Source organism: Aethalodelphis obliquidens, unplaced genomic scaffold, assembly GCF_003676395.1.
Source record: "Aethalodelphis obliquidens isolate GAN/ISIS:26980383/991018 unplaced genomic scaffold, ASM367639v1 scaffold25, whole genome shotgun sequence".
NCBI classification, from domain to species: Eukaryota; Metazoa; Chordata; class Mammalia; order Artiodactyla; family Delphinidae; genus Aethalodelphis; species Aethalodelphis obliquidens.
The window spans coordinates 33,545,547-33,554,256 of record NW_020837969.1 but is presented as its reverse complement, the minus strand read 5'-3'; the positions used below and the strand labels follow the sequence as shown (position 1 = coordinate 33,554,256).

Sequence of the window (8,710 nt, the reverse complement as noted above, 5' to 3'; positions counted from 1 at the left end):
CCTTCCTTCCCGTGCGCCTATGTTTCCTTCCACCTTCCTTCCCGTGCACCTATGTTTCCCTTCCACCTTCCTTCCCGTGTGCCTATGTAATCACAACAGCTGATGCTACCAAGTATCCAAGCTAAGCCGTTCACATACATTCTCTAAATCAATCGGCAAACTGCCCAATACGATGGGCACTATTATCCCCAATTTACAGATGAGAAAACTGAGACCTAAAGAATTCAGTAACTTGTCCAGGATCACAGTTAAGAAAGGGTGGACCTGGGTGAACTGGCTCCACTGCCCAGGCCTGTCCCGGAGGTGACCAGACTGTCTCATTTATTAGAGCAATCAGCAAACATTCATTCCACTCAGCTCCCCAGGAACCAAAGGAACCAACCTGGAATCCATTTCAAGGATTACTCTCCTTCCCACAAAGCTATCCTTCTGTCGCTTTTTTAAAGTCTGCTTATTCATTTCATTTTAATACATGCTATTAATTCTATAAAATGGGCTTTTGAAAATTACAGTAGCTTACTTTAAACAAACTGTTCCCCAATTCAATACGTTTTTTAAATTTCTTGCATTTTTTTTAAACCCTGAATCAAGCTTCTCTTGCACCTGGGCAGGTTCTGTTTGCTTATTCACAGAAGGGCTGGTTTATGCCCATAAGCCAGCGCAGAATAAATGAGTCAGGGCCTCCTGCTCCCTGGCTGAGGCAGCCAGTCCCAGACCATAATGATTTTGTGAAGCCCGCGCTCCATCCCTTCCACACACGGCATCTACCCCGGACACCAAACAAGGTGGCCCATTGTCGTAAAACCACTAGGACCATCTCCCCGAAAACACCCCTGATCGCACAACACAGCCCACGCTCCAGAAAGGCCAGCAGGACTCTCAACAGCGCCCTGTGGACCGGGCTCCCGGCCTTGCCAGGAACAGATCTGGGTGTGTTTAACCGAGTCTCCAACTGGAATAAGTAAAGGCTTATTTTCCCATGATACCGGCTACCCCTTGAAGATCTAGAGTGAAAACTGGCAACAACTAGTAATTTTGACTTAGCTGTATGCTAGGAGAGGCTGCAGTGCTTCTGGGAAAACCCTGCAGTGGGAGGCCAGGGAGCTGGAAGTCTGTAACAAGCCCTGCAGCAATGGAGTAGGCAGTGCAGGAGGGCTGCAGGCCTCTCCCCACGTCTCAGCACCGCCTGCCAGCGGCACATCTGAGCCGCCTGACCCCCTCGTGTCCCCAAGGACAAGCTGCTCACGTTCTTGCCTCGCCCTCCACCCACATCCCAAACCCTTCCCACTCAGCCCGCCTCTAACTTCTTTTCTGGCCTGTTCCAATTTCCATGGGACCCAAGTTCCTGGCTACTCCCCCAGAAGACTCTCATCCCCACCCCTGGGACCCATAGGCACCTATCCTGGGCTCCAAGCTGGCCTTGCTTCCTGGAATCCATCCTCCTCTGGGCCTCCTGGGTAACAAGCCAGTGTGACAGGAACGCTACACTGGCACCAGCTCACGTATCACCCAACCCCGCTGCCAGGTCTGTCCCAGCCCCGCAAGGGAAAAACAGAAAGGAACATTTGGAAGAATTCTATCTTGGAGTTTAAGTATCTTTATCTCTCCCAGCCCCTGTAATTGGTGGAAGTGGGAGAAGAGACAGGTAAGATGGGAGAAGAGGAAGGGCACCGCTGTGGGTCAGTACCCACCACCTCCAGCGGCCTGATGGCTTCCCCATGCATCTCATTTAATTTGTGCAACAGCCTACCAAGTATTATTATTCCCCATTATGCACACGAGAAACTAAGCCTCAGAGATGTCCACTGATGGGGCCAGGACCCCCAGTCAGTGAGCGACAGAGCTGAGATTCAAACCCCAGCAATGCCCACCCCGAAGGCCCAGAGCCTTCCTCTGCGCTGCAGGCTTCCTCATCTTCGCCATCTCTGTGGTGTCCGGCAGAGTGACTCCAGAGAAGAGGTGAGTAAGAATATTTGTTGAGTGAATGCATGAACGCCTGACGCCAGCCTTCACACCTTAATATTCTGCAACCACACGCTGGGTTTTATTCATATATTCTGCTTGTAACATGCCCGAGAAGCGCCTTGACAAGATGTTAACCATTGTACAGAAATAAGTTGTACCACACTGTATTGTATTTCGAGCTACTAGGAAAAGCCACATATAAAAATCTATAAATAAAAAGTGCTGAAGCAGACCCACTGATAACAGTTCATTTGTCATCCTGCTCCGTCGCGTCTAGAAAAGGATACAAATACAAGAATCTAAGGGAAATCAATGTTTTCACATTTTGTTAACCCTCAGAACTCGAAGACGCTTTCCAGGCTACCAACTCAAAGAGTATGGATGTTGGCAAAGACAGCACAGAGGTTCTGGAGCCGGGCAGACATGGACTCAAGGCTCAGGCCTGCCACCCACGAGCTGACCTCGGGCAGGTAACTGGCCTCTCTACACCCTGGTTTTCTCATCTGCAAAAATGCAGAGAATAATAGTGCGCATTTCCTAAGGTTGCTGTGCTGATTGAATGAACAACTCACTGCCCACATTTCGCAAAGCAGTTGCCACATGGTTAAGGGCTCTGTGTGAGCCGTTTCTGTCACATGAAGAGAAGAACTCTAATGGAAATGTAGCAAGAAATCTGAAATGAATGAATCACTTGCTTTTGCAAACACTAAGTTCACCTGAATCCTCTGTTCCAGATTACTGTGCCTACCAGCATGGTCTACCCTGAAAGCAATGCTATCAGTAATGATAATAATAATAATAATAACCACCACCACCAGCAGCAGCAACGATACATCTCTCATCGATCATGTGCCCAGCACTGTTCTAACCACTTGTACAGGTGTAAGCCTCACAGACAGTTGTGCGGACAACTGTCCCACAAGAGTGCCCGATGGGAGGCAAGCAGGCTGAGGCCCACACTCTGCTTCCCAGGCCGTGCACCCTGGCGCGGATGCTTCACCTCAAAGGGGCCCCTGCTGGGCTGGCAGCCCTGTTCAGAGGTTAGCTGCCACATTAACTGAGTAAGTTTCTAAAGACAGGAGACAGAAGTAGAAGGTCACTCTTGAGAGTACCCAGCACCTAAGTCAAAACCCATCATCTTAGTAGTTTCGTTAACAGAGTAGATGAGGATAGCCCCAAAACACCAGTGAATAGCTCCTATCATCAAGTTGCAGGGCATGTGCTCACGTCCCTTGGGAAGGGAAAATAAGGGGACCAGGGGTCCAGCATAAACAGACAACTCCCATCTACCTCCTCCCTGCCTCCTGCTCCCCTCTTCCTCCATCAACTCAAATATCCCTTTGTGTGAAAAGGAAAGAGAGTAGCAGATTTGACCCCAGGATAACCAAATGTATGTTTTGCACTGTCCAAAAGCAACAACTAAAATGATCTGTGCATCAAAGTACTGTTTCACTAAGCCACAGGATCCAAGCCTCTCTGCAAACTCCAGTGCTGCTGTTTCTGTGCATGCAGGGCCCAAGCACAAGTTCCTAAAAAAAGACTCCCATGTGAACACATGCAATTCCTCCCACCTGGGGCATCCCTCATCTTGGTCAGCTCCAGGCTGCTGTCCAAACTCACATGCCTCGCCTTGCACGCAGCTCTACACCCATCACTGTGGCTGAGCCTCCGCCTCCCTCCGGGGGAAGTCGAGGAGGCAGGGAGATGCAGGGCCTTCACTGGAGGGATGTTTGAGGGCAGCGGCAGCGCTCTCCCAGTTTAAAGGAGCATTCTTGTGCAAACAGGAGCTGTGTAACTCTTTGACATGCTCAGAATCCTCAACATAACCCCCAAAAGTTAGCTAACTCATCGGGAAGTGATAAGAAGAATTATCTACGACCTTCACCCAGAAGTTCTCCTCTTCCCCAGTACTTAGTAATGATCTAGACCTTGAAAGAAAGGCAGCAAAGATCAGACTGCCTTGTTTTAAAGTCCCACCACGTGATGTATATCCAGACAAAACTATAATTCAAAAAGATACATGCATCCCTATGTTCATAGCAGCACTATTCACAATAGCCAAGACATGGAAGCAACCTATCTGTCCATTGACAGATGAATGGATAAAGAAGATGTGGTGCATATATACAATGGAATACTACACAGCCATTAAAAAAGAATGAAATAATGCCATTTGCAGCAACATGGATGGACCTAGAGATTATCATACTAAGTGAAGTCAGAAAGAGAAAGATAAATACCATAGGATATCACTTATACGTGGAATCTAAAATACGGCACAAATGAACCTATCTGTGAAACAGAAACAGAATCACGGACAGAGACAACAGACTGGTGGTTGCCAAGGGGGAGGGGGCTGGGGAAGGGATGGAGTGGAAGGCTGCGGTTAGTAGACGTAAGCTTTTATATAGAGAATGGATAAACAGCAAGGTCCTACTATATAGCAGAGAACTATATTCAATATCCTATGATAAACCATAATGGAAAAGAATATTAAAAAAAGAATATATATGTATATATATACTGAATCACTTTGCTGTACAGCAGAAATTAACACAACGTTGTAAATCAACAATACTTCAATAAAAAACACACTGAAAAGAAAAGTCCTGCCACGCGAAAATCGGAATCAGAAGTCTGATAACGTACTGAATTCAGAAGAAATCCCTCGGTAAGATTTGGGGCCTGCAATGCGCTGAACTCTTCTGTAACGGTAGTTAGTTTTGCTTTACCAATTACTGGTATTTAGTTTGTCACTGTAATTAAATTTCACTGAAAACCTGAAAATACAATATTCTCTTATTCACTCACAAACCATATGGCAATACTTTCAGTCATCGTGTTTGCTCACATACCTTGTCGGTATTTTTGTCTACCAAATAGCAAATTCCATCTGACAAATAAAAACACCAACACACCTTCAAGTTGTTCAATAGTCTCAAGCCTGACTAACTTCATTCAAGCTATAATTTAGAAGTAAGAGGGCTTTTCAAAAACTCCCAGAAGAAAAATGCCTTTCAATGATATATCTTGGAATGTAATAAAATATATATTTTTATGCGTGGAATTTCACATGGCCCCATTTTTAAAAAAGACAAGACACCAGCAGCTCCTACTGGCCAGATAAACTCCTTGAGAAACAAGTTATTAGTGCTCCAAGTACCAATTTAGGAAATAAAGCAATTTTAAACACATAAAAAGATAAAAATAAGCTCTACCAAAAACATAATCCCCTGAAAAATACTAGAGCAAAATCATATATTTGAATTTTTAGACAGTTTTTTTAAAGTCATATATTGGAATATGAGGATATGCAAGGCAAAAAGCCCGATTATTACAACTCCTTTAAATCTTTAAAGTTATTCTCAGATGGTACCGAATCTGTCATTTAAGACCACTTGCACATATTTTTAGGCCTTTGGTAATGCTTTTCACACAAGGTTGCCCTTTTCTAATAAAGTATTCCGTGTGGCGAACCCAGGAAGTTAAGTTCGCTACCTTACAGGACATAACAATGGCAAAGAATGACAGCCTGGGTGATACGCTATGCAGAAGAGGCCCCTAGTGGTGGAGCCGCTGCTCCGTTGGCTGCGTAAGCTTTTATAAGACTGCTCATCACCAGGGTAAAACCGATAGGTAATCAAGTCTACCTGAGCTACCTTCTTTAATAACCTCTATTAGCCCTAATACACAGTAGGGCCATCATTTAGAATCCCAAGGTTCTTTCACTAGGAATAAAAAAAAAGTGAGGGGCTTCCCTGGTGGCACAGTGGCTAAGAGTCCGCCTGCCGATGCAGGGGACACGGGTTCATGCCCCGGTGCGGGAAGATCCCACATGCCGCGGAGCGGCTGGGCCCGTGAGCCATGGCCGCTGAGCCTGCGTGTCCGGAGCCTGTGCTCCGAAATGGCAGAGGCCACAACAGTGAGAGGCCCGCGTACGGCAAAAAAAAAAAAAAAAAAAAAAACTAACCTGAAGAATAACTTCATTACATCCTGTCTTTCAAATCCCGCGCGCCCTGCCCGGCCTGAGCTGGCCTGGAGAGACAGGGTAAAAGCGAGAGCAAGCACTGTGCAGAGCTTCCTGTGCTTTCTTTCCAGTGTGACATTACACTGGGGACAGAGCTAGAACAACATGAAGACTGGGAAGTACAATGCGTTATCGTGCGACCTTGTGATGGATTCTTACCAACAGGAAAAACCTGAAGTATTGCCCACCTCCACCTCCAGAGCGTCAGCCCCTCACTTCCAAACACCCAGACAGGGCAGCATCTGAGGTTCTTCAATAAAGGGTGCTTGAAGGGATGGATGGGAAGGAAGGCTGCACACAAGGAATTTTAAATTAAAAACAGCAACAGCGCTGAAACATGCCAGACCTGGGGGTTCCTAAAAGTCAAGGAAGACAAGAGACAACTTTTCCAGAGCACTTAGTGTGCTCTGGGCGCTGGGATAAGCCCCTAATTGTTACTTCCTTTTTCCCAACGTCTTCATAAGGTGAGGAATACTACTGGCATTTTACAAAGTCGAAACCGATGTTGTGAAAGGGTGACTTGCCCAAGGTCATACAGTTAATAAATGGGAGGCTGCCTGGAGCCCAGGAGTCTGGGACGGCAAAGCAAATGTTCCCTTCGCTTTCATGTAATCTGGTGAATCCAAAAGCTTGAGATTTTGCTTTGAACCCCATTATGACAGTTTGCAAACTGGAGCACAAAGACGAACAGAATTAAAGCATTTCAATGCTGTATACTTTAGAGTACACATAGGATGGAAAGAACCATCACATATCTAAACCGTTACGGCCCATCTCTCGCTTTCCAGAAATTGACCCTCTCCGGGAGCACAACACACTGTCCCATGTCCTATTATGCACTATTACACGTGTCTGAGTCACCTTTTATGACTAAGGCTTTATGTTTTTTGCTTTATGCTTCTATATCTAAGTTTGGCTTTTCTGCTTCTAATTAGCAACATGACAGCACCGCGCAGGGCTGGTTAAGGTTCACTGTTGCAAGTAACGCTACAACAATTACGAGTTTCTTGTATGAAAATGTTAAAATCCAACAAACCCGGTAGAATTGAATTTCCATTTCTAGTAAAAAGACGTGAAAGAACAGTTATTATCTTTATTATCTGGACCTCTCTAACGACATTTAAGTAAAAACCACTCCGAGGCTTTGAAATCAGAATAAAAGCGGAGTTGGCGGCGAAATAGCCACTCTATTATGTACGAGGGCTTCCCAAGGCTCGCTGTTTTGGCGTGCACGGCGCTGTTAGACCTTCTCCTCTCCCATCCCTTGGCTCATCGGTGAAAAGATAGATTCAAAGTCACCGACCGGTGTGCAGGTGCAGGAAGCGCCGCGGAAACACCAACTTCGCGGCGTCTCCGTACAGCTCTCCTCCGCCGCCGCCCTTCACCCCGACCCCCAGACCGTGCCCTCGAGGGGGCCCCTCCGCTGACGGCGCACAGCACTTCCTCCCGGCATCCCGGATCGCAGCGACCCTCGGGCACGTTCGCCCCGGCCAGGGTCCCAGGCAGAGGGCACGCTGCCCACCTCCACCTGGGCGCGCCCCCCGCGCCCTCTCCATCCCAGCAAAGACGACTCTGTGCAGCCGCAGCTAAAGCAGTCACGCGGGCACGTGCAAAGGCTACTTTTTAGTCCGTGTTCAAGAAAGTCATCAAACAGCTGAAGGCCACCAGAGTCTGGTGAAGCCACAGCGACCCCGGCCAGCAGCGCCCGGGGCCCTCCCGGGAAGCCTCCCCCAGGACCCCGCGCGCCCACCTGCGGGCGCCGCGCCACCCCCTCCCCTCTCCTCCTTGCCCCACCCTGCGGTGCGAACCCCTCCCCGTGGCACCGCCCCCCACGCCCGCGCGAGCCTCCCGTGGTGGAGCCGCGGGGCGCGAGGATGCCGCCCCGACGCTCCCGCGGCGCCCACGGCCGGCCGGCCCGGGCCCGACTCACCGCGAGGCGCTGCCGGCCGGCTCCCGACGCCGCCGGCTCCTCCTGCGCGGCGCCGCGGGCTCGGCTCCACCTCCCGCTCGGGCGGCCGCGGAGCCTCCGGGGACCCGGGGGCGGGGAGCGCGGGACCTCGGCCGAGCCCCGCGCCGGGTGGGGGCCGCGAGCCGCGGGGCGCGGGGCGGGGATCCCTCGGGCCCGAGCGGGCGCCCTGGCCTGAGCCGCTCCCCCTGCGGCGGGCGCCCCCGAGACCACCCCGCAGGTGGCGGCTCGGCGCGCTCCTGAGACCCGGCGAAGTTGAGGGAGGGGCGAGGACGCGGTGGCGGTGGGGCCCCAGCAGGGGGCGTTGGAGTCCACTCGGTAAGTGTGGCCCTTCCTCTTTCTGGACTGAGACCCCCGCCCGACCCCCTCCCCCCAGCCGCCCTGTCCCCTTGCCTGCTCTCAGCTGCCCTCCCCGCCCTGGGCCGACTGACTTACCCAAACTTTGCACATGGCACTTCGGAGAATTAATCCCGCAGTCGCTGTGTTTGCGGCCCGAGTGGGTTATATCCCTTCACTAGAGAGCTGTTACTCACAGGGAAGGTCAGAAAGCCCGTGAGCTCCGCGACCCCACAGCCGTGGGGAAGTGATGTCTGCAGGGAGCCCTGACGGCCACTGGGAGGCCGAGAAGGGAGGTCGGAGCGGGGCGGGGGGAGCAGGATGGAAAGCAGGCAGCCGGGGTGTTGAGTAATAAAGCGCCTCCCCGCTCACACACACACACACACACACACACACACACACACACACACACACAC

The 8,710-nt window shown here is 50.2% G+C and overlaps 1 protein-coding gene across 1 annotated transcript in view; it reads right to left on the bottom strand.

The window, feature by feature from the left end:
* The window catches only part of CSGALNACT1 (chondroitin sulfate N-acetylgalactosaminyltransferase 1), a 328,662-nt gene extending 320,096 nt beyond the window's left edge, over positions 1–8,566 (bottom strand). Inside the window, exon 1 of the mRNA XM_027122991.1 lies at positions 8,394–8,566. The gene's annotated coding sequence lies outside the window, so the exon portion shown is untranslated. The remainder of the gene's footprint in view (positions 1–8,393) is intronic.
* Between the last annotated feature and the right edge of the window lie 144 nt (positions 8,567–8,710).